Raw genomic sequence first — 27,117 nt, 5'->3', positions numbered from 1 at the left:
AGCTGTGTGTACTTACACACTTACCTCTATGAGCCCACGTTTCCTCATTTGTAGAGTGGGCTGAGGGTCTCCACATCGTAGAGTTATTTCAAGGATTGTCATTATAAAGCCTCACTTTGTGCTGAGCACGGTTCTAAGAGCTCCGTTCGTATGAACTCCGCATTCCTTGCAAGAATCTTAAGAGAGAGGCACTACTATGATGGGGACACTGGGTACAGGGTGGTTAGGTAACTCCCCTGGGTGTGATCTGGTGAGTGGAGGAGCTGGTCCCTAAACCCATGTCAGCTGAATCCACAATCTTTGAGTTTCAACACTGGCTATAAACGTCCATACAACACTTAGTGCAGGGCTAGAACACCCTAAGCCAATGTTCTTCCAAGGGTGGTCTGTACAAGACCTGCATTGACTTACCTAGGTGAGGGGGTATTTCCTTTTTAAAATACACATTCCCTAGCCCTACCCGTGTACTTACTACATCAGAATCGCTGGGTGGGGCCTGGGAGCCTGCATTTTAAACAGACTCACCTTCCCCAGGTAATTCTTAAGCAACCTGAAGACTAGAACCAGGGGCTGAGAGTGTAATGAGACCAATCATGTCTTTATTTCTTAAATGTCAGCTGAAAAGCTGGAGCTCCAAGTTCTGGAGGAAGCCCTGCTGCAAACAGGCTGTGGCCCCCCAGACAGGTCACCCACATCCCCTAGTCTCAGTTTCTGTCTGTTTAATGAGGATCCTGGTCCCTCACTGCCCACCTCTAGGATGCTGAGACCATGAAGGTGGTGGCGGCTGCAGTTGTCTCTGGTGACAGGTGGCCCCAGAGTCACACTGACTTGAGATGGAATCCCAGCTCTGCTGATGACGTGGTCTGACCTTGTCTTGTCCCCTCTGGGCCTTGGTTTCCTGGTCCTTGAAGTGGAGACAATAATCTCTCCCCCACGCTGGTTACGGTGAGGGTTTAATGAAGCAGCAGGTGTGTGAGCGCCAGGTCACATCCATCCTGTCCCTCCATAAATGAGAGTTTTTATGCATTTTATCTGCTCTACTCAGGGCTTTGAACGAGTTCCAACTGGTTCAGTCATGGCCCGAAGTTTTACAGTTTGTATGATCCAGAATATAACTGGAACTGGAAAAACTACGGGTCTAAGCCTTGGAATGGGAAACTCGGAAGAGGTGTAGTGAGCCTTTTCAGGAGCCTTAGGTGTGAGGTTGGATTATTACTGGCAGGACTGTGGAGAGCTACAGTGGCTGGCTGCCATCTTTGAGTGGGGCACCACTGTTTCTGACTCAGCTCAAAATCTGACGGGCGGGAGATTTGGTTGCTATGCAATGTGTACTGCTGCCTTTGTTTTCTAAGAGGAAGATTAGGTTTCTAGCAGGGCTTTGACCCATAATTTTTCCCATTCTGGTTATTGTTCCAGTTCACCCAAATTTAAAAAATTTGAGTCTGTTCCTGTTTCACTTCCTGGGCCACGACTGAACAGGGAAGAACTGGTTTGAAGCCCTAGCTCTAGTTCCCAAAACCTCCAGCAACACCCTCTGCCACAGGTGACTCTCACTCCAGACTTTTTGCTGATGCTGGAACTGAGTCAGCATGGGATGTTTCTCTCTCTCTTCCCACCTCTATAACAACAGGATGAAGAGCTGAACTAACCATCCAGGTGCAAGCAGGGTGGAAACCATAGTTGAGCAGAAACGGCAGCTGCTGATTTTATTAACGTCGTTCAGCCTGTGAGTGAGCTGTAATTAGCGTCATTTTCAATCTGTGTCCCCAATAAAATGAAGGTGCAGATCCAATTCTTTTTCCTCCCACCCCACCTCTAACCCCTGCCCCAGACCTCGTGGACAGAGAAAGCCCTGTGATCTGCGTTCCCATGTCCCCTGCTCACTGGGCTGTGGAGAAGAGATGGGGAGGGAGTGACTAGAAGTGCCAAGACCCAGCTGTGCTCTCTGGGCTGGCAATGAGACATAACTGAGGTGGGCTGCCTTGGTTTCCCCAAGGTGGTCCCAGGGAGATCAAAGAGGGAACAGCTCAGAGAAGCCATGGCTGGAAACACGCTCTGGGGTTATTGACCGACTAGCTGCCTTTAGAGATGCTCTCTCTCCCCCGTACCAGCCTCGGTGTCATCAACACACCCAGGGGAGCAACAGGGCCCCTTACCCTCATCACCCCCACCCTCAATAAGCCAAGGATGCTGCCGCAATGAGCCTTGGTCAGCCAGGTTCTGGGCTCCCCTCCTAGGAGGCCAAATCTGAGAGGTCATCTAGGGAGGAGGGAGGAGCTCGGCTTTGCAGCAGGATACCCCTGAGATCTAACACTAGGCGGCTCCAGGATTCTGACCCAGGAGCGGCTTGGGGAGCAGCTGGGGGAGAGCCAGGGCTCCTGTCCTAAAATTGTATTCTACCTTAGGCATTGTTTACTTAAGATTTGTGGTGGGGGAGTGATGGAGATTACTGGGGTATTAAAAGCCTTAATCAGGCCTTAGTGGCCCACTGGTCGGCATCCTGACTCCACCTCATCCTAGCTGTGCAACCTTAGCCCTGTGACTTCACCTCTCTGATACTCCTCATCCAACCAACAGGATGAGTGATGCCTACTTCACAGGGTTGTGGCCAGGCCCTGTGATGGCCGGTCGCAGCCATTATGGCCTGTGGCTGCCATCACCCTCAGCCTATCCAGAGTCCTCTGGACAGGGAAGTTGCAGAGATGCAAGTAGAACCTGCCTTTCTGGAAAATTACTGACCTGGGTACCAGTCTCGATGCAAACCCAGTCCTAACAGCCCATGGTGACACCAGCACACCACACCTGCTCACGATCCCCGGTGGGGGACAAGGGCATCTGACTTGGTGGAGGAAAACACAGAATGCAGAGCAGGTTTTTAATGAAGAATGTTGGCTTTGAAATGATTCTGAAAGTGATGCATGTCTCTTATGGAAGACACCAAAAAGTATAAAGAAGAAGGTAGCAGTTGCCATCATCCCCTCCTCAGGGATGGCCACCGTTAATATTACAGCCTATTTCCTTTTTATTTTCCTTCCGTGCATATTGCTGTAAGTCAAATTAAGCTCCTATCTGCCTGGTATCCCAGTTGGTGAAAATAGCTCTGTAGGTTTCCATCAAATTAGGCGGCTTCATTTGGCTGGCCTGACTTAAAAGCAATGAGGCCTCCTCAAAATTCATTGCTGGGGGGCTTGGGGGCACCTGAAAGAAATTGTCAGCCACCAAGCAGTAAACTGAAGCTAGGGACAATGGGAAGCCTGCAGGGCTGCTCTTGGGAGGACCCGCCTGGTGGATCCAGATGCAGTGGGTGGTCATAGCAGATGGAAGTTTCACATATGCCTCCACCCCTGCCCTGCCTGTCCCACCCCCATCAGGAGTCACAGGGACAGGTGCTCTGCTTTGTGATCAAGCTGCTTCTCGCCCGGGGATCTCCATACAGGTGAGCAGCAGCAGGGAGATTCGTCCAGTCACAGCTGGTTATTCTCCCCAGCAATACGGGGTGGCCAGCTGCTGTGAGTGTGTCTGTGTGTCTGCGTGTGTGTGTCTGCGTGTGTGTGTGCGCACATGCGTGCATACACATGTGTGTGTGGTTTTTACCTGATGTCCGGCACATACAACTGCACATCCTTTACCCTTCACATTTTATTTTCATAAACTTTTGCCCCACATTATTCAACGTGGGCAGGAAATGAGTTGGTATCCAAGGGACAGGCCACAGGCAGGAGGGTCAGGAAAACAGCGCCTACTGAGCACAGTGTCATCATAAATGGCACATGTCACAGTCACTGTATACCAGGCCCTGTCCCAAATGCTTTACATAGGTGCTACTATCCTCACCCGCATTCTACAGGTGAGGAAACTGAGGCCCGGAGAGTTGAAGTAGCTTTCCCAAAGCCACACAGCCAGGGAGGAACAGAGCTGGGATTTGAACCTAGGCTGTCTGGTCTCAGCCACGCCCTGTACACTGCACACCTACTACATGTCAGGAACTCTCATTGTTGTTAGGTGCCATCGAGTTGGTTCCAAATCATGGTGACCCTACGTACGATAGAATGAAACACTGCCTGGTTCTGTGCCATCCTCACAATCATTACTATGTTTGAGCCCATTGTTGCAGCCACTGTGTCAGTCTATCTCGATGAGGGTCTTCCTCTTTTTTGCTGACCCTCTACTTTATCAAACATGATGTCCTTCTCCAGGGAATGGCTCCTCCTGATAACATGACTAAAGTATGTGAGATGAAGTCACGATATCCTCGCTTCTAAGGAGCACTGGAAATCCTATAGGGGCAGTTCTACTCTGTTCTATAGGGTTGCTATGAGTTGGAATTGACTCTCTGGCAATGGGTTTGGTTTTTTTTTTTTTTTTTTTTTTTTAGGAACATTCTTGCTGTACTTCTTCCAGACAGATTTGCTTGTTCTCCTAGCAGTCCTTGGTATATTCAGCATTCACCAACATCATCATTCAAAGGCTTTAATTCTTCTTCGGTCTTCCGTATTTATAGTCCAGCTTTCACATGCATATGAGGCGATTGAAAATACCATGGCTTGGGTCAGGTGCATCTTAGTCCTCAAAGCAACTTCTTTGTTTTTTTTTTTTTAACACTTTTAAGAGGTCTTTTGTAGCAGATTTGCCTAATGCAATATATTATTTGATTTCTTTTTTTTTTAAATTGTGCTTTAAGTGAAAGTTTACAGCTCAAGTTAGTTTCTCATACAAAAATTTATACACACATTGTTATGTGACCCTAGTTGTTATTTCTATAATGTGACAGCACACTCCTCCTTTCCACCCTGGATTTCCCGTGTCCATTCAACCAGCTCCTGTCCCTTTCTGCCTTCTTATCTCGCCTCCAGACAGGAGCTGCCCATTTAGTCTCATGTATCCACTTGAACTAAGAAGCACATTCTTCACAAGTATCATTTTATGTCTTATAGTCCAGTCTAATATTTGTCTGAAGAGTTGGCTTCAGGAATGGTTTTAGTTCTGGGTTAACAGAGAGTCCGAGGGCCATGTCTTCCAGGGTTCTTCCAGTCTCAGTCTTTATCGTTGCATAGTATTCCATTGTGTGAATATACCGTAATTTATTTATCCATTCGTCTGTTGATGGGCACCTAGGTGGTTTCCATCTTTTTGCTATTGTGAAAAGTGCTGCAATGAACATGGGTGTACATATATTTATTTGTGTGACGGCTCTTATTTCTCTAGGATATATTCCAAGGAGTGGGATTGCTGGATCGTATGGTACTTCTATTTCTAGCTTTTTAAGGAAGCGCCAAATCGATTTCCAAAGTGGTTGTACCATGTTACATTGCCACCAGCAGTGTATAAGTATTCCAGTCACTCCACAACCTCTCCAACATTTTTTATTTTGTGTTTTTTGGATTAATACTAGCCTTTTTGGTGTGAGATGGTATCTCATTGTAGTTTTGATTTGCATTTCTCTAATGCCTAATGATCTTGAGCATTTCCTCATGTATCTACTAGCCACCTTGAGTGTCGTCTTTGGTGAAGTGATTGTTCATATCCTTTGCCCGTTTTTTAATTGGGTTATTTGTCTTTTTGTTGTTGAGGTTTTGCAGTATCTTGTAGATTTTAGAGATTAGACCCTGATTGGATAAGTTGTAGCCAAAATTTTTTTTCCCAGTCTGTAGGTTGTCTTTTTACTCTTTTGGTCAAGTCTTTTGATGAGCATAAGTGTTTGATTTTTACGAGCTCCTAGTTATCTACTTTCTCTTCCGGTGTTTGTGTAATGTTAGTAATGTTTTGTATTCTGTTTATGACATGCATTAGGGCTCCTGGTGTTGTCCCTATTTTTTCTTCCATGATTTTTATCATTTTAGATTTTATATTTAGGTCTTTGATCCGTTTTGAGTTAGTTTTTGTGCATGGTGTGAGGTATGGATCTTGTTTCATTTTTTTGCAGATGGATATCCAGTTATGCCAGCACCATTTGTTAAAGAGACTGTCTTTTCCCCATTTAACAGACTTTGGGCCTTCGTCAAATATCAGCTGCTCATAGGTGGATGAACTTATGTCTGGGGTCTCAATTCTGTACCATTGGTCTATATAGCTTAATCTCATTGACTCTCCTTTGCAGATGACTTTTCCTTTATTCCTAGCTGCTCTTAAAATTCTCTTTTTATCTTTGGTTTTGACAAGTTTGATTATAATATGTCTTGGTGACTTTCTTTTGGAATCTACCTTGTGTGGGGTTCGATGAGCTTCTTGAAAGATATCTTCTCATTTTTCATGATATCAGGGAAGTTTTCTGCCAAAAAACTTCAACAATTCTCTCTGTATTTCCTGTTGTCCCCTCCCTGTTCTGGTACTCCAATCACTCATACGTTGTTCCTCTTCATAGAGTCCCACATAATTCTTAGGGTTACTTCATTTTAAAAATTCTCTTTATCTGATTTTTCCTCAGATAAGTTGGTGTCAAGTGCTTTATCTTCAGTCTCACTAATTCTGACTTCCATTGCCTCAGTTCTGCTCCTATGACTTTCCACTGAGTTGTCTAATTCTGAAATTTTATTGTTAATCTTTTGGATTTCTGATTGCTGTCTCTGTATGGATTCTTGCAGCCTGTTAAATTTGTCATTATGCTCTTCTATAACCTTCTTAAGTTCCTCTATTGCTTTGTCTGTGTGTTCCTTGGCTTATTCTGCATTTTGAATGATTTCCTTCCCGATCTCTTGAAGTGCTCTGTATATCAATCTTTTGAATTCTACCTCTGATAATTCTAAGAAGTTCACTTCCTCTGGAAGGTTTATTGATTCTTTGTTTTGGGCACTTGCTGAAGCCATCATGGTCTGCCTCTTTATGTGGTTTGATATTGACTGTTGTCTCCGAGCCATCAATAAGTATTATATTTATTTATTTTATACTTGCTTACTGTGTCATAGCTTCCTGTTTTTTTTTGTTTTGATGTGCCCAAATACGCTGCTTGTGTGAGTTAGTTTGATTATTGGCACCTTTGAAGCTCTCACGTCCTGTCACCAGGTGGTTAGAGCTGTTACTAGGTATGTTTGTATGGATTCAGCTCAGGTGTTGAGGTCGTTGGTCACCAAGCATGGGATACAGGCTCTCACCTACAGTCCTTTATGGACAGGGGTGACTGGAGTAGGCACAGGTATCTGGCTGCAGTAGGAGGTCATGCACTGAGGAAGGCAGGAGGCTGATGGCTGCCCCTGAGTGTCTGGGAGGAAAGTGTGTCCCTGTTCCCTAGAGTGCATAGGTGGGTGGGTTTTGCAGCCAGACTATGGGCACCCAATACTGTTGGTTGTAAGGACTGGGAGGTACCACTTATTCTTGGGCCCCTGTTGTGGGTGGCTAGGTGGCATGAGTGGAGCCACCAGTCCTCAAGCCCCTGATGTGGGTAGGTGAGAACCCTGCTTAATGGGCAGAGAGGTGTCAAATGTTATGAATCTGCCACTCCACCTTATAGGTAATACAGTTGAAAATAGGCTTCAGGTATATACCCTGTTGTACTGTGGTAATGAGGGCTACACAGTTGAAATGGGCCCACACAGGACTATGCAGGGGTGAAAGGCATTCAAAGTCCGTGGACCCTTTATACTTGTGCCTAGGCAAAGGGGCTGTGCCTGCTCTAAGTTCCCAGCTTAGGGCAGCTGGCAGATTATTTTTTCCTGTTTGTTAATTTGCTCCCTCTCCAAAGCCAGGAGAATGGATCAGGGTGTGCAATGGGTCCTATTTCCAGCCCAGGGAATGTGGAAATCACTGAAGCTGGCCTGGGACCCAGAGCAGAGTGGGGAGGGTGCAGGTAAATGGGAGAGAGGTTCTTCCCAAAGGGGGTGTTTTTAGATTGGTGCGGTAGATTAGACACATGTACTTAACTTTTGCCAATTGAGCACCTCTTCTCACTAGTTCTGGGGACTAGAGTAGACTCTTCACTGCTTGGTCTTTACCGATGTGGAGAACGCGTCCTGAGCATCAGTGCTTGCCTCACCACGCACACCAACCAATCCAGCCTGCACGGTGCCAGTTCCTGCTGGGTCAGGTCTGGCAACTCATTGCTGCTTCAGAACTGTCTCTCCCTCCCCCTGCAGCTCAGTCCGATTTCTCAACTTTGCCTTTGATGTTCAGGGCTCCTAGATTGTCACATATAATCAATTCACTTGTTTTTGGGTCTTTGTTGTAAGGGGGACCACAGGAAGCGTCTGACTACTCCGCCATCTTGGCCCTGGCTCTGTTGTTTGATTTCTTGACTGCTACTTCCATGGATGTTGATTGTGGATCCAAGTAAAATGAAATCCTTGACAACTTCAGTTGTTTCTTCATTTATCATGATGTTACTTATCGGTCCAATTGTGAGGATTTTTGTTTTCTTTGTGTTGAAGTGTAATCCATACTGTAGTCTTTGATCTTCATCAGAATGTGCTTCAAGTCCTCTTTACTTTCAGCAAGCAAGGTTGTGCCATCTGCATATCACAGGTTGTTAATGAGTCTTTCTCCAATCCTGACCCCACGTTCTTCTTCATATAGTCCAGCTTCTTGGATTATTTGCTCAGCATACAGATTGACTAATTATGGTGAAAGATACAGCCGTGATGCACACCTTTCCTGATTTTAAACCACACAGTATCCCCTTGTTCTGTGTGAACGACTGCCTCTTGATCTATGCACAGATTCCTCATGAGCACAGTTAAGTGTTCTGGAATTCCCATTCTTCGCAATCCATGATTTGTTATGATCCACACAGGTGAATGCCTTTGCATAGCCAATAAAACACAAGTAAACATCTTTCTGGTATTCTCTGCTTTTGGCCAAAATCCATCTGACATCAGCAATGATATTCCTCATTCCATGTTCTCTTCTGAGTCTGGCCTGAATCTCTGGCAGTTCCCTGTCGATGTACTGTTACAACTGCTTCTGAATTATCTTCAGCAAAATTTCACTTGCGTGTGATATTAATGATATTGTTAGATAATTTCTGCATTCTGTTGGATCACCTTTATTTGGAATGGGAACAAATATGGATCTCTTCCAGTCAGTTGGTCAGGGAGCTGTCTTCCAAATTTCTTGGCATAAACTAGTGAACGCTTCAAGCATTGCATCTGTTTGTTGAAACATCTCAGTCGGTATTCTGTCAATTCCTGGAGCCTTGGTTTTTTTTTGCCAGTGCTTTCAGTGCAGCTTGAACTTCTTCCTTCAGTACCACTTGTTCTTGATCATATGCTACCTCCTCAAATGGTTGAACATCAACCAATTCTTTTTGGTAGAGTGACTCTGTGTATTCCTTCCATCTACTTTTCGTACTTTATGCATCATTCAACATTTTGCCCATAGGATCCTTCAATTTGCAACTCGAGGCTTGAATTTTTTCTTCAGTTCTTTCAACCTGAGAAATGTCGAGCATGTTCTTCCCTTTTAAGTTTGTAACTCCAGCTCTTTGCACATTTCATTATAATATTTTACTTTGTCTTCTGGAGCTGCCCTTTGAAATCTTCTGTTCATCTCTTTTCCTTCAACACTTCTTCCATTTGCTTTAGCTACTCTACATTCAATAGCAAGTTTTGAGTCTCTTCTGACATTCATTTTGGTCTTTTCTTTCTTTCAAGTCTTTTTAATGACCTTTTGCTTTCATAACAGCATCATTTTATTCTTCACAGACTTATTCAAGGTAGACAGCAGGTGAAAACTATAAAGGTTAAACAGGTCCAGCACCTGGTTTCCTTACAAATCAGGAGGGAACAGGGGAAGATAGTGACATAAGAATCCCATGCAGCAGGTGCCATTATTACCAACTCCATTCTACAGAGGAGGAGACTGAGGTGCAGAGGTGAGATACTTTACTCAAGAGCACTCAGCTAGTGAGAGGCAGAGCTGAGACTCAAACGCAGGCCCAGCTGGCTCTAAGCCCAAGCGTGTCACCATGAGCCCAGCCCTCTCTCTCCTGGTTCTGGAACTGTCCTGTCCTGGGGTAGCAGCTGCAAGCTGGAATGGAAGCCTGGGGAATTGAACGTCAGAGGGGTGAAGGTCAAGTCTGGACAGATCTGCCTTGTTTTCCTAGTGATTATGGTCCTCCTTTTAGTATCAAGCCTGTGTCGTCTCAGCAAATGTCAATGATTGTGAAAACATACCAGTTATATTGTAAGGCCTAAAATTTCAAGTGCTGCCCTGACATCTTTGAGACTCACATGGCCCCAAAGGCCTATCCATAAGTTCCCTGCTCTTTCCAGCTAGGCCCCTCCACTTTGGGGAAAGACACCCACTGGGCTAGTTCCTCTATCACCTGGACCAGCTACACCCTACCTGATTCTCAATGGACTTTATCTCCCTGCCAGCCCTCAAAATTATCCAAACAAACCAACCACATCCTCCCACAAGAACCAGGGGGTACCCCACCCCCTTGTTACTACAAAGCCTGCCTCCCACACCCTTGCTGGTTCACTCTGCTCTGGAGCATGAGCCTTGCATGGTGGCCCTGTATGGTGGGAGGTCTCCTCCTCCTCTGAGCTGTGAGTGTACGTGACTAGTAAACTGATGCCAGTCTCACCTGTCCAGTGTCAGGTGCTGTGTGTTTGATCATCTCATACTATCTAGGGCAGAGATCCCTCTTTCACCAATGGGGTGGGTAGGAGGAGTCAGAAGACCAGTGAAGGCCTAAGAACCCCGTGCACTGCTCCTCCAAGCCCTGCAGCCCGCCCAGCACAGCCTCAGCTCTCTGTGGTTTCCCCCTGTAAGCCGAAGCTGGGCTTGTCCTTTAAAGCTCTACCCAGTATGCATTAGCCTGAGACCAGAAGAACTAGATGGTGCCTGGCTACCACCAATGACTGCCCTGACAGGGAACACAATAGAGAGTCCCTGATGGAGCAGGAGAAAAGTGGGGTGCAGAACTCAAATTCTAGTAAAAAGACAAGACTTAATGGTCTGAGACTGAAGGAACCGCTGAAGCCAGTGGTCCCTGTTAACCCTGAAATAAAACCATTCCCAAACCCCACTCTTCAGACAAAGATTAGACTAGACTATAAAACATAAAATAATACTAGTGAAGAGTGAGCTAATTAGTTCAAGCAGATACAAGAGACTAAATGGGAAGCTCTTATCTGGAGGCAGGCTGAGAAGGCAGAAAGGGGTGGAAAGGGGGAGTGTGCTGTCACATTATAGGGATTGCAACTAGTGTCACATAACAATGTGTATAAGTTTTTGTATGAGAAATTGACTTGGGCTGTAAACTTTCACCTAAAACACAAAACAAACAAACAAACCCTACCCAGTGGTTGGGATAATTAAGCGGCACATCCTTGGGAGGGTGATTTGACTCCATGTATTGACAGCCTTAAAAACATGCCTGCTATTGACCAGGAATTCAGTTCCATGTGGTGAGTTTATCTTGTGGAAACAATTTAAGAAGGGCCCACGTGGACTTTCCTTCCAGTGTGCTTTATAAATACTTTACAGTTACAGATGACAAAGTCCCCACAGACAGGACTATGAAAGCCCTGGGGGCAGACCCCCTCATTTGCACACCCCCCCCCCCGCTCCATCACCTAGTGTAGAGCCAGACACACAGTAGGTCTTCAGTTACAATCTCAAGAGAAGAAAACAACTAACATGATTGGAAAACCCATATATTCTTAGACGGAAAAGACAGGTTTCAAAACCATATATTCAGTATAATGTGTTCTTTGTTTCAAAAAAAAAAAGAAGATAGGTAATAGGTAGAAAAAGTCAAACAGGATATGCTCTAAAATGTGGGTGCAACTGTAACTATCTCCCACCTCCGGGTGGTAGGGTAGTGCGAGAATGTAACTTTCTTTTGTTTATTCCATTCTGTAAAGACTAAATTTTTTTTTTTTTTTACCATTTATAGTTAATATTTATTGAACTTTTCATGTATGTTGTTCTAAGCATGTTAACTCATTTAAGCTGCACAACAACCCTTTAAGGAAGGTAGGTACTATTATTATCATACCATTTTACAGTTGAGGAAATTGAGGCCAAATGTTACTGAATAGTAATTTGTGCACTAGGATTTGAACCCAGACATTGTCCTCTAACTGCTCCATTTCTGGGGGCAAAGCTGAGTTTCTGGAGTGCTGCCCATGACTCCTTTAGGGGATGCCCTGTCCTCTGATTTCTCTTTTTTATTGAACCTCCTTTAATCAGGTCTCTCCACCCGTAGCTGTCCTCCAGGCCCCACCTGGGGGTCACCTGCTACCCACACCTCCTCTGGCAGCTATTACCTGAGAGGCTCTGGGCCCAGCAGCCTTTTGTGAGTACAGGTTCTGCCTTGTGTCTGTAGTGAAGGCACTACTACAAAGTCAGCTCTGGGTGACCCAGATATCCTTGGGTACCAGGCAGTGTTATCAGCCCATTCTTCAGATGGGGAGACTCAATGTCAAGGATGAAGGTAACGTGTCCAAGTCTGTAAGTGCTGGAGCCTGGATTCTTTACACCTGTGTCTCCTGCCAGGTGCAGACCAGCCGTAAAAGCCTCCGAGCAGCCAGCTGATTCCTCTGGTATGTTTCCCGGAGAGCCCACTCCCAGTCCGGCGGATCCATGGAGGAAAGGCTACTTGATCCTGGGCCTGCCACACCCCCTACCATTTGTGGAGCAGGCTCTGCTACGTGCTGGGTGCAGGTCCTCATTATATTCTTTCTCCTAACAGCCTTCTGAGGCAAGGGCTATGATCCCCATTTACAGATGAGAAAACTGAGGCTCAAAGACAGGAGGCAACTCTGCAAGATCACATGGCAAGTAGGGATGCATCGAGGATTTGAATTTGGGCCTGCTGGATTGCAGAGGCTGTGCCCTCCTCCCACCCCAGGCTGGGACTCTCCAGGGCATGGGGCTCCATCCGAGCATTGGCATCTGCAGGAAAAATGCGAGCTGGGGAGAAGGAAACTCACATCATTTGAGCCCCACCAGCTCTCTGCTCAGCTGTCACCTTCGCAGGGAGGGCTTCCCTGACCACTTTGTTAAAGTGTCACCCGCCCCCCACCATTATCGCTCCCTCCCCGACCCTGCTTCATGTCCCTTCACAGGGTATATGTCTCCATGTCACAGCACCAGGCATTGCATGGTTTATGCATCGCCTGCCACCCCCATTCTGAGATCCATGAAACTTGTTTTGTTCAGGGCTATGTCTCCAGGGTCCAGATAGTGCTTGACTTACGGTAGACGCTCAGTGAATATTGGAATGAATTAACAAATGAACCGGAAACATTCTCTACATTCTCTCATTTGATCCTCTCACCAGCCCTGCCAGGTAATTACTATCATCATCCTCATTTTGCAGGTGAGGAAGTTGAGACCAGGGAAGCAACTTTACTTGCCCAAAGTCATGCCTCTCTGTGTTGGAGGAGGCAGGATTCAAACTTTCAAACCAGGACTCCTCTCTTTCCATCTCTAAATTAGGGCCATGACATTAGGGGCAACCCTGTAGGGGAGGGCAGAGTGAAGTGTCCTGAACTGGCAGGAGCCCCTGAGAGCCCCAGCTCAGAGCAGAAGTGGGAGCTCGACAGCCAGTCACAGCGGCTGGTGGATCCTTGACCTGCCTTAGATAGACAGATAGCTGCCGTTGAGCTGACTCCAACTCATGGTGACCTTATGTACAACAGAAGAAAATGTTGCCCACTCCTGTGGCACCATCACGATTGCTAGCATTTTTAAGTTCATCGTTGCGGCTACTGTGCCAGTCCATCTCACAGAGGGTCTCCCCACCCTTGCTGGCCCTCTATTTCACCAAATACATGTTCTCCCCTAGCAGTTGATCCTTCCTGATGATGTGGCCAAAGCAAGTGAGTTGAACAATGTTCTGTTGTGATCCATAAGGTTTTTATTGGTAAATTTTCAGAAGTAGATAGCCAGGCCTTTCTTCCTAGTTTGTCTTAGTCTGGAAGCTTTGCTGAAACTTGTCCACGATGGGTGACCCTGATGGTATTTACAATACTGGTGGCATAGCTTCCAACATCACAGCAACATACAAGCCCCAAGTACTACAAACTGACAGACCTGCCCAGTGTCTTCTAGATAGGCTGCTCCTCAGCCGCATTGTTCAGGGAAGGGAGCTGGGGGGTTGAGTTCAAAGCAACCAGATTCCAAATGGCAGATTCCTAAGCTCTGTTTGCAAAGACGTGCCAGGCCCAGGGATTCAATCAGAGAAAGGGGAATATTCACCACAGTGAGGCGGCTGACTCAGCCAGCCAAGCAGAGCCTGGCGGAGGAGACAGAAAGAATTTAAGGTCTATCATTTTGAGGGGTCGGTGGGGGTGGGGCACTGAGCAAGGAGGCAGGGTCCTGGGTAATAAGGTGGGGTCCCGTCTCCCAGAGCAGGGATGGAGGCAGGGACAGAGAGGACGGTAGGTTTGGCCTCAGGCAGAGCTGGCTTTAAATCCCCATTCTGCCACCCACTGGCTTTGCGTTGCTGGGTAAGTTGCTTCACATCTCTGAGCCTCAGTTTCCCTAGCTGTAAAATGGGAACTTTCCCAGGACTGTCATGAGAGAACATATGAGAAAGAGCCTGGCACACAGGACCTGCTCAATAAATCTGAGCTCCCCTTCACCCTAGCAAGGGAGAAACTGGAGGATCATTCCGTTCAGTTCAAAAGGCAGGTTGTTGCCCAGAGTGAGCAGAAGCTTAGAGGGGCTAGGCAGGCCCAAAGGAAGTAAGGCTTGGCCTCTTGCGCTCTTTTTACAGATGGGAAAACTGAGGCTGGAATAGCGACTTGCCCAATGGTACAGGAGTAGGGACGAAGAGACTGGGATGAGTGGCTAGGCCTCCTGACTTCTAGTTCAGAGCCCATCCCACCATTCGGAGGCAGGAAGGGGGAAATTGAGAAAAATATCCTGCTGTGTGTCCCAAGGTGTTTTCTCGTCCTTTCTGGGCCTCAGTGGTGGGTAGATGAGGGTTCCCTGAATGCTTGGCTGGCCTGAACAGTCTTGGACTCTAGGATAGGTGATATGGTCACCATTCTCAGCCCTCCCTCATGCCCAGGCCTGTGCCAGGTGAGGGAGATGACAGGAAGGGGAGTGGACGGGGACAGGGAAAAAGGCTGTGCCAGAGCCTGAGTCCCCTGTGCAAGGTGGAGGGGCACAGGATGGGTAAACATCCCACAGGAGAGTAGGGTGTCTCCTGCTGGCCCTCCTGGCTCCACCCCTGCCCTGGCTTGCACCCAAGCCCTGCTCCTTACCTCCCCTTTCCTATGCTAGCCCTTGCTTAGACCTAGCATCTCCCTGAAAATGCCACCACCAACAGCTACACACCTGTTCTCTGCTTGGCCACATATCCTCCTGTTCCTCCTTGGGGTACATCCCCTCCCCCTCCTGAGCTCCAAATGCCTTCCACCACTGACCCCCAGTGGCAACTGAGAAAGGTGACTCCCACTCGTGGGCTGAGCTCAGGTACTGGTCCAGGAGGACAATCTTCATTCTGGGGGTGGTAGATGATGGCAATTTTGTCTAGGTCGGTGATCATTCATTCATCAAGTATTTACTGAGTACCTACTAAGTGCCAGGTACCTTTCTAGGTGCTGATGATGCATCAAGGAACAAATCACAACAAATTCCTTGCTGCCCTGGAGTTTACATTTACATTCCTGAGTGTGAGTGTATGTGTGGGCAGACAACAAACAATATACACAATAAATAAGTAAATTATACTGTATGTTTGAAGAGGATAAGAGCAGGGTTAGGAGGCTCGGGAGAGCTGGGAGGAGGGGCTGAAGTTTTAAGTGAGGTAGTTAGGGTGGGCCTCACTGAGGAGAACTTTGGTGGAAGACTTGCAGGAGGAGAGGGCGTGCTTTTGGAAGTGAGATTGTTGTTTGCTGCCTTGTGGTGACCGCTCAGCATGTGAACATTTCTGTGCCAGGGATTTTGCAGACCTGGGTTCACCTCTCACCTGAAGGATGCAGAACCCCTGTCTGTCCTCCCCACCCACTGCACTGCTCCCCTTCAGTTCATTCTTCCTACAGCAGCTGGGGTGAAGATTCCTCACGAATCTGATCATACCACTCTACTGATTCAAACCCTCCCACAATTCTCCATTGCCCTCGGAAAAAAGTCCGAAGTCCTAATAACTTGGTACTCAGAGACCTTTATTATCTGGCTCAGCCTTTGCTTGGCTCACTGGTATTCAAGCTGCTGAACTCAGCCTCTTCCAGGAAGCCCTCCCAGGTTTCTCCTCTCTCTCCCCAACCCTCTCTGACTGTTCCCATGGAACCCTGTGTTTCCCCATTACAGCACTTAGTCCTGAGTGGTAACTGCTTGTTTAAGGTGTGACTCCCCCGCCAGTCAGTGGATCCACGAGGAGGGGTGATGTTTGTCTTATTCATCCCTGGATTGCTGGCACAAAGCACAGGCTTGGGTATACAGTAGGAGCACAATAAATCTCTGCTGACTGCAGAGATGCACAGATGGCCAGAGGGACCTGTGGCTGAACACACCTATGTGAGCTCATTCATCATCTCCTCCCAAGGGACATGTGGAAGGAGTCCATGGATAGGAGAGACCTCTACTCAGCATCCAGAAACTCATTTGATTTAATTTCATGATTGGGTCTTTTTTCTTTCTTGGCAACTATGGATTGGGAGCTGATCTGAAAATCAATCTTTCTCTCCCCCTCAAATTTACCTAGTGGTGGTGACAGATGTTTCTCAGGGCAGAACAATGGAGTCAAAGACTCAAGCTCAGATTTTATACCTGGACTTCCCCTCTGAGCCTCAATTTCCTCCCAAGTGACTTGAGAGCATAACTCCTGCCTCATGGGGCTGCTGTGAGTAGTGGATGAGCACGTGATGAGCACTGGACCAGCGTCGGGTCAGGCTGGTATCTTCCTTGGCTTTTTCTACCTGCCTGGACCCTTTGCCCTTGGCACCAGGAAGTCTTTGTCCCTTGCCTCTCTGTGCTTTAGGGCCTGGCTCAGATGGGGGGTCCTCCATAAAGCCTGCCTGAACCCCAACTGGATGAGCCCTTGCCTTGTTCTGAAGCTGTGTTCAGACTCTCCGTCCTCCTGAATCTGCCTCCAGGAATGATTATGACAATGATTGTCATAATCATAAGTACAAACTATTAAGGTGACCCACGCAGAGCAGCAGCTCTGTGCTGGGTGGGCACCATAGTAAACACCCACCTGCCTTATCTCATACAGACCTTACCACACACAATCCTATAGGGTCATCTATTGTCCCCATTTCAGAGCTGATGGGACCCAGGCTCAGAGACGTTGTCACTGCCCAAGGTCACACAGCCTAAGGGTGGCTGAGCAGGGCTTGGGGAGTGACCTTGGTTGCCTCCTCTCCCATCTGACCTGAAAGCTCGTAGAGAACAGAGCCAATGACCATCCATCTCTGTTCAGCACCACGGAGACCACTGAAGTCACCAAGGCAGAGGGCAGGGCCTGAGAACCTTGGGAGGGCGGCCTCCACACACTCAACTCTGTTAAGGAGATTCCTGGATTGCTTACAAGGAGACCCTACTCTGGCCCTGATTTGGCTACTATTTTCTGGGTGACTTTGGGCAAATTGCCTTCTCTCTCTGGTTCTCAGTTTTCCCATCTGTAAACTGTAAGCATCAGAGTCCGTGTTTATTGGTTTTCTAGATTGAATTTCCTGATCTCTGTCCCTGGTGCTGGCAGATGACACCGCAGACCCCCCGACCCCACCCCAAGCCTAATTCTCCTGAGCCCGTAACAACAGGTGAGCCAGCCCTACCCTGACAGTGGCACGTTCTCCCTCTATCCCTTAGACGAGAGTGTACTGACCTGGGATTCTCAACCCAGGGCAGACTCATCCCTGGGGATCTATGCCATGACACGGGACATGAATACAAACATTTTTCCTCCCCAGATAACAAATAATATGAAATATTTTTGATTAACACCGAGAGAGATATATCATAGAGTCACGTGAATTTTAAAGATAAGCACCAAGACTTCAAAGGACCTTCCACTTGCCCAGGTGGCCTCTGCCCCCAACCTCTCCTCCCTGCCTCCAAGTGGACCCCATTAGAGGCCTTCCACACAGAACAGTTTAAAAATCAGTCATAGGAGAAAGAGCTTTAGAAGCCACCGATGATAGAGGCTCACCTCCATCTCTACCACTTAGCAGTTGTGCAACCTTGGACAAGTTACTTCACCTTTCTGAGCCTCAGTTTGTCACCCAGAAAATGGGTGAAGGACAGCAGGGTGCTTTGGATGAATAAGAACAGGGGCCGCTAGGAGTCAGAATTGACTCCACAGCAGGGGATTTGGTTTGAGTAGTCTGTGTGTAACGTTTATTTCCTACTTTGTTACTAAGTATATCTTTATTATATGATTTTCCTCAATTTGTCAAATTGTTATTTGCAATAAAGTAAACGAATAAGTAGACTACTTTTTTGGTGCTGTTATATTAATGGGTGCCACGGATGCCCTCTTCCTGGGGTGCAAAATATCTTTGTCAAGGCCTGCACTCACAGTGAAGAGCAGGCCACTGATTCAGCACAGCCTGGACCCTCTAGGGTCTCAGGATGGACACAGTGGTGGAGAATTTCCAGTGGGAGAGACCCCAGCCCTCAGCAGAGGTTCAGGCTCTCGGCGACCCCAGCACCAGTAGCAGAGGTGGGAGGCCCCCTGATTGGCCTGTAGGCAGTAGGAAGTCTATGAAGAGGGCAGAATGGACAGCTGAGGGTAGACAGAGTCCTGAGCATGTTCCTCACACACCATGGACGCTGAGTGATAACTGGGGAGACTCAAGCAGGAAATGAGATTGTACGGTCATCTAGGTGGGGGAAGCGCTATAATCTACCACTAACGTCATTAACATGATTAACGTCTTAATGTGCTACTTTATTTCTTGCAGGCTGGGGAAGGCTGAGACATTCTGGTTACCCGGATCACAGTCTACCCTGCCCACAGCAGCATGTTCCCTGGGATGCTGTGTGCTGAAAGATGTTAACAGGTGTTTTCCGGGAAAGAACTCCATACAAATCAATTTGCATAACCGTATTCGGCAGTGTTTTGCTACTGAATTAGCAATCTCAAAATCTCTGTGGGTTACAATAACAAACATTTATTTTCTTTGCTCATGGATCTGTGATGCGGGAGAGGCAGCTCTGCTGCAGGTTGAGGGTGGGCTCCAAGTCCGCTTCTCAGATCACTCCTTGAACCAGCAGACTCCCTGGGTGTGTTCTTCCATGATGAATGACAGGCACACCAGAGGATGAGCAGAAACAGTCAATGACTCTTTCTAAAATATAATTTTATGTTTAAAAACTTTAAATTTACGTAGAGTAAAATTCACTTTTTTTGGTGTACAGTTCTATGAGTTCTAGCACATGGATAGATTTGGGTAACTGCCACCACAATCAGGTCCCAGAGCAGATCCATCACCCCCTAAAGTTCCCTTGTGCTGTTTCTTTGTAGACGTACTCATTCCTTATCTCTAACCTCTGGGAACCACTGACATGTAGTCCATCTCCATAGTTTTTCCTTTTTTAGAATGCCATTCAAATGAAATCATACACTACGTAGCCTTTTGAGTCCGGCTTTTCTCACTTAGCATAATTATTTTGAGATTTATGCATGTTGTTGAGTGTATCGATATAATGACTGAAGACCAGATGAGTTGCGGAAAGACTTCAAGGACATCATACATGAAGAAAGCAGAAGGTCATTAAAAAGACAAGAAAGAAAGAAAAGACCAAAATGGGTATCAGAAGAGACTCTGACACTTGCTCTTGAATGCAGAGTAGCTAGAGTGAATGGAAGAAATGACGAAGTGAAAGAGCTGAACAAAAGATTTCAAACGGAGGTTCAAGAAGGAAAGGTAAAGTATTAAAATGAAATGTGCAAAGACCTGGAGCTAGAAAACCAGAAGGGAATAACATGCTCAGCATTTTTGAAGCTGAAAGAATTGAAGAAAAAATTCAAGCCTCGAGTTGCAATATTGAAGGATTCTATGGGCAAAATATTGAACGATGCATGAAGCATCAAAAGAAGATGGAAGGAATACACAGAGTCACAGTACCAAAAAGAATTCATCGACGTTCAACCATTTCAGGAGGTAGCATATGATCAAGAACCGATGGCATTGAAGGAGGAGGTCCAAGCTGCACTGAAGGCATTGGCAAAAAACAAGGCTCCAGGAATTGATGGAATACCAATTGAGAAGTTTCAATAAACAGACACAGAGATGAAGGGGCTTACTCATCTATGTCAAGAAATTTAGAGGACAGCTACCTGGCCAACCAACTGGAAGAGATCCATATTTGTGCCCATTCCAAAGAAAGGTGATCCAACAGAATGCAGATATTATTGAACAATATCATTATTATCACATACAAGTAAAACTTTGCTAAAGATCATTCAAAAGTGGTTGCAGCAGTACATTGACCGGGAACTGCTAGAAATTCAAGCTGGATTCAGAAGAGGATGTGGAATAAGGGATATTATTGCTGATGTCAGATGGATCTTGGCTGAAAGCAGAGAACACCAGAAATATGTTTACCTGGGTTTCATTGACTATGCAAAGGCATTCATCTCTGTGGATCATAAGAAATTATGGATAACATTGTGAAGAATGGGAATTCCACAACACTTAATTGTGCTCATGAGGAATCTGTACATAGATCGAGAGGCAATTATTCAAACAGAACAAGGGGATACTGCGTGGTTTAAAGTCAGGAAAGGTGTGCATCAGGGTAGTATCCTTTCATCTTATTCAATCTTATTCAATACTTATTCAATCTGTATGCTGAGCAAATAATCTGAAAAGTTGAACTACATGAAGAAGAAGGTAGCATCAGGATTGGAGGAAGACTCATTAACAATCTGCTACATGCAGATGACGCAAACTTGCTTGTGGAAAACGAAGAGGACTTGAAACACTTACTGATGAAGTTTGAAGACTACAGCCTTTAGTATGGATTACATCTCAACATAAAGAAAACAAAAATCCTCGCAACTGGACCAATAAGCAATATCACGATAAACAGAGAAAATATTGAAGTTGTCAAGAATTTCATTTTATGTGGATCCACAATCAACACCCATGGAAGCAGCAGTCAAGAAATCAAGGGACGCATCGCATTGGGCAAATCTGCTGCAAAAGACTTCTTTAAAGTGTTGAAAAGCAACGACATCACTTTAAGGACTAAGGTGTGCCTGACCTAAGCCATAGTGTTTTTAATTACCTCATATGCAGTGCGAAAGCTGAACAATGAATAAGGAAGACTGAAGAAGAGTTGATTGTGTTGGCAAAGAATACTGAATATACCATGAACTGCCAAAAGAATGAACAAATCAGTCTTGGAAGAAGTACAGCTAGAATGCTCCTCGGAAGCAAAAATGGTGAGACTTTGTCTCACATACTTTGGACATGTTATCAGCAGGGGCCAGTCCCTAGAGAAGGACATCATGTTTGGTAAAGTAGAGGGTCAGTGAAAAAGAGGAAGACCCTCAAAGAGATGGATTGACACTGTGGCTGCAACAATCGGCTCAGTCATAGCAAAAATTATGAGGATGGTGCAGGACCAGGCAGTGTTTTGTTCTGTTGTACATAGGGTCCCTATGAGTTGTAACTGACTCGATGGCCCTTAACAAAAATAACAACATGCTTCCTTTGATGAATTGCCTGTTCAAATATTCTGCCTATTTTTCATTGAACTGTTTGTTTTCATATTGTTGAGTTTTGAGTGTTCTTTATATATTATGGATATAAGTCCTTTGCTGCATATGTGATTTGCAAATATTTTCTTCCAGTCTATAGTTTAATTTGTTTCTCTTCCAAAGCCTTTCACAGAGCAATGAACTTAATTTTGATGAAGTCCAATTTATCAACTTTATTTGGTGGATGATTATTTTGATGTCATATTTAAGACAAGTTAAACAAGTTCACAAGGAATTTTTCCTATGTTTTCTTCTAAAGTTTTATGGGTTTACATTTTGCTTTTCAACTGATGATCCATTTTGAGTTAATTTTCACATAAAGTGTGAAGTGTGTGTTGAAGTTCTTTCTTTCTTTTTTTTTGCACATGGATGTCTAATTGTTCCAGCATCCTTTGTTGAAAAGATAATCCTTTATTCATTGAATTACCTTTGCACTAGTGTCAAAAATTAATTGACCATATTTGTATGCGTCTATTTTTGGACTCTAGTCTCTTCCATTGATCCTTCTATCTGTCCTTTTACCAGTATCACACTTTGAGTTTGATTACTGTAGTTTTATTACAATAAAGTCTTATTAAAGACTAAGTCTTAAAATCTGGTAGTTGGGTCCTCAAGAACTTCATCCTTGTTTTTTGAAAATGTTTTCACTAATCCAGTTACTTATAAACTTCCCTTACAAATTTTAGAATTGGCTTATCTATATTTAACCAAATATTTTGTTGCAAATTTGATTTAAATTGCATGAAATCTATACATTAATATAGGGGAGAATTGACATCCTAGTGACATTGAGTCTTCCAATCCATAAACCTGATAGGTCTTTCCAATTATTCAGGTCTTCTTTGATTTCTTTTAACATTTTTTGGTAGTTTTCAGCATATGGATCCTACACATATTTTGTTTAATTTATAGGTGAGTACTTCTAGTTTTTTGGTAGTATTGTAAATAGTACTGTTTTTAAAATTTTGGTTTCTGATTGTCCATTGGTATTACGTAGAAATATGATTGATGTTTGTGTAGTGACCTTGTATCCTATGACCTTGCTACAACTTTTTAATTCTAGGAGATCTTTTGTAGATTCCTTGAGATTTTTTACATGAGCAATCATTTTGTCTGTGACTATGCACAGTTTTATTTCTCCCTTTCCAATCTGTATGTCTTAAGTTTTTCTTGCCCTATCGTACTGACTAAAACTTCTAGTACAATGTTGAATAACAGTAGGGAGAGTAGGCATCTTTGCCTTGTTCCTTATTTTAGCAGAAATGCCTTTAAGTATAATCTTAGTTATAAATTTTCCATATATGCCCTTTATCAGGTTAAGGAAGTTCCTTGTATTCCTAGTTTTCTGAAAAAATTTTTTTTAAATTCATGAACAGATATTGAATTTTTTCAAAAGCATTTTCTGCATTGATATGATCATATATTCTTTCTTCTTTAGTCAGTTGATACTGTGGATTACACTGATTTGATTCTTAAATTTCAATCAGCCTATGCATTTCTGAAATAAACCAAATCAGCCATTATGTATTATTCTTGTTATATATTCTTGTATGCAATTTGCAAGTATTTTGTTGAGGATTTTTTCATCTATGTTTATAAGGGATATTAATTTTTAGGTTTTTTTTTCCCTTATACTCTCTTTGTCTGGTTTTGCTGTCATGGTAATAACGATTTCATAAAGTATGTTGCAAAGTGTTCCTCCTCTTCTATTTTCTGGAAGAGATTGTTTAGATTTGGTATTTTCACATTCCTTAAATGTTGATAGAATTTGCCAGTGAGACCATCTGTGCCTGAAATTTTCTTTTTTGGAAAGTTTTTTTTTTTGTAACTACAAATTTAATTTCTTTAATACATATAGGGTTATCAGATTATCAATTTCTTCTTGAGTGAGCCTTGGTAGTTTGTATCTTTTAAGGAATTGGTCCACTTTGTCTAGGTTGTTCATAATATTCTCCTATTTTCCTTTTAATATTTGTGGGGCCAATAGTGATGTCCCTGCTTTCATTTATGATATTGGCAATTTGTATTTTCTCCTTGGTCTGACTAAAGATTTATTAATTTAATGATCTTTTCAATAAACCAAGTTTTGGTTTCATTGTTTTTCTCTATTATTTTTCTTTTTTCAATTTCACTGATTTCTGCTCCTATCTTTATCATTTCCTTTTTTCCTGCATGCTTTATACTTATTTGGCTCTTCTTTTTTCTACTTTCTTAACATGGAAGCTTAGATTATTGATTTTAGATCTTTCTTATTTTTCATAATATAGGGACTTAACATTATAAAATTTCCTACAATTTATAGCTCTAGCTCCATTCTACATTTTTTTATTTGTTGTATTTTCATTTTAATTAAGTTCAAAGTATTTTGTGATTTACCTTTAGATATACTTTCTGATCTATAGATTACTTAGAAGAGTATTGTTAAACTTCCAAGTATTTGGGAATTGCCAGATATTTTTGTGTTATTGATTTATAGCTAATTCCATTATGATCAGAGAACATAATTTATATGATTTCAATCCTTTTAAATTTGTTAAGTTTTTTTTTATGACTCAGGATATGGTCTATCTTGGTGAATGTTCCATATGCGCTTGAAAAGAATGTTTTCTGCTAATGTTGGGTGGAGTGTTTTCTAAATGTCAATTAGTCAAGTTGGTTGGTAGTATTGTTCAGGTCTTCTCTATCTTTACTGATTTTCTGACTATTCTATCAACTACTGAGAGAGTATGTTGAAGTCTTCAACTATAGTTGTGGATTTTTAAATTAAGCTCCAATGGTTTTTGCCTCATGTATTGTGAAACTCTGTTGTTAGCCCCATGCATATTTAAGATTGTTATGGAGCCTGGGTGGTGCAAGTGGTTTGTGATTGGCTGCTAACAGAAAGGTTGGTGGTTCAAACCCACCCAGTGACTCCACGGAAGAAAAGTCCTGGTAATCTGCTTTTGTAAGGATTATAGCCAAGAAAACCCTATGGAGAAGTTCTACTCTGTAACATATGGGGCCACTATGAGTTGAGGGCTGACTCGATGGCAGCTAGCAACAACAAATGACTTGTTGCTAAATTGACCCTTTTATCATTAGGTAATTTCATGCTTTATCTCTGGTAATTTTTTTGTTCTGATATCTACTTTTTATGATATCAGTATAGCCACTGCAGCTTTCTTTTGATTATCATTTCCTATCTTTTTTCTCTTAACCTATCTATATCACTATATATAAAGTAGGTTTCTTATGGGTCTTTAGATAAAATCCAATCTACCAATCTCTGTCTTTTAATTGGCATACTTAGACCATTTACATTTAATATAATTATTGATGTAGTTGGATCAGGAGTACCATTCTATTATTTCTTTTTCATTTATTCTCCATGTTTTTTATTCCTTGATTTCCCCTTTCTCATTTTCTTTGGATTATTTTAATATATTTTTATTATTCCATTTTAATTTATATATTGGCTTTTTCATGATATCTTTTTGTGTAGATTTTTTTTTGTGGTTCTCCAGGGACTACAATATACATTTGTAACATACAATATACATGCTTAACAGTTTACTTAAAATTAGATATTTTCCACTTTAAGTGAAATTTAGAAACTTAACAACCTTATTAGTTTCTTTATGTTCCTCCTTTGTATTATAGTTGTCATATATATTACATGTACATACATTGAAAACTCCACCAGATAATGTTATAATTTTTGCTTTCAATTGTCATACATGTTTTAAAGAATTAAAAGGAGAACAATAGTTCATTGTATTTACCCAAATGTTTATAAATTATGATGTTGTAATAACACTACATTCCTGAAGTTTCAAGTTTCCTTCTGGTACCATTTCCTTTCTGTCTGAAGAATTCTTTTTGGCATTTGTTTTAGAGAAATTCTGCTGGCAACAAATTCTCTTAGTTATTCCTTCATCTGAGAAAGTCTTTATTTTGCTTTCATTCCTGAACGAAATTTTCATTAGATACAGAATTCTGGGTTGACTGTTTTCTTTCAATGCTTTAAAAATGTTCGTGTATTCTAACTCTGTGGATTATGGTTAGAAATCCATAGTCATTCATATGATTTTTGCCCTGTATGTAATGTGTTGTTTCTCTCTGGCTACTTTAAAGATGTTTTTCATTACTTTTGTTTTTCTGTATGGTTATGTGTCTAGGCATGATTTTCTTTTAGTTTATCCTGTTTGGGGTTTGTTGAGTTTTTAAATCTGTAAAAGTATGTCTTTTTCCAGATTTGGTAAGTTTTTGTCCATTATTTCTTCAAATAACTTTTTTTGCACTTATCTCTTTCTCCTGTCCTTCTGAAACTCAATGATACAAATGTTAGACCTTTTGATATTGTACCACAGTTCCCTGAGAATATTTTTATTTTTTAAAAACTTTTTTTCCCATTTCTGTTTTTCAGATTGGATAATTTCTATTGATTTATCTTCAGTTTACTGGCCCATTCCTCTGTTACATTCATACTTCTATTGAGCCCACACAGTGAGATTTTAAATTTTAGTTATTGTATTTTTTCAGTTCTAAAACTTCCATTTGGTTCTTTTTTTATACCTTCTGTTTCACTGAGTATTTCTATCTTTCCACTTGTTTTAAGAGTATTTTCTCTTACTTCATGGAACATTGCTATCATAACTGCTTTAAAATATTTTTCTGATAATTTTAACATCTCTGTCATATTGAGGTTGCCATCTAGTGATAGTTTTTTCCCTTGAAAGTTGTTGAGATTTTTTCTAGTTCTTTACATACTGAGTAATTTTTAATTGTATTGAGGACATTTTGAGACCTTGGATCCTGTTAAAATTCTGTGAAGAATGTAAATTTTTTTAAGCAGGCAGTCAATCTGGTAAAATACAGGCCACAAGTCTTAACCTATTTTCTGTAGTTTCAATTTCAGTTCAGTTTCAATGATTTTTGTAGGATATTCCGCATGTGTATGGCTCCCTGGCAGAAGTCTACATTGTAGTTAAGCTCTTAAAGCCTTTAGTACACTGTTTTGGGTCAGTTCTATACATGCACAGCTTGGGGTGGGCCCCGGACTTCATACACAGCTTTATTAGATATCTTTCTCAAGCTATTCTTTCCCTGCATTTTTCTCCCACACTCTCTGGCTCCTGAGGGCCCTCTTTCCTGCTCCTCTGACTAGAAAGCCAGAGCTTTAGTATCTTCATGCCATTGGGTACTTTCTATGACTGAATTCGCCTCTGGAGTGAAGTGCAAAGAGAAAAAAAAGAGGGAAAAAAGTAACAAAGATTTCTTCTACTTTTTAACCACAGGGTCTCCTTTATCAGTCCATCTGGTCAGAGGGAAGGATTTTTTTTTTTTTTTTTCAGAGTTTTAGGTGACTGCATGGCTGTTGCTGCTGACACTGCCACCATGGAGTTGGGAAGTTACAGTCTTGGGACTGGGACTTACCTTTGGCCTGATCTTGGAGAGAAAAAGAAAACAAAAACAAAACAAAACAAAAAAACACCAGGGAATTTACCTCACCCTGTTGCACCAGGCCTCCC

This window comes from Trichechus manatus, unplaced genomic scaffold (genome assembly GCF_000243295.1).
Source record: "Trichechus manatus latirostris isolate Lorelei unplaced genomic scaffold, TriManLat1.0 scaffold00048, whole genome shotgun sequence".
Classification (NCBI taxonomy): domain Eukaryota; kingdom Metazoa; phylum Chordata; class Mammalia; order Sirenia; family Trichechidae; genus Trichechus; species Trichechus manatus.
Note: the sequence above shows the minus strand (reverse complement) of the source record.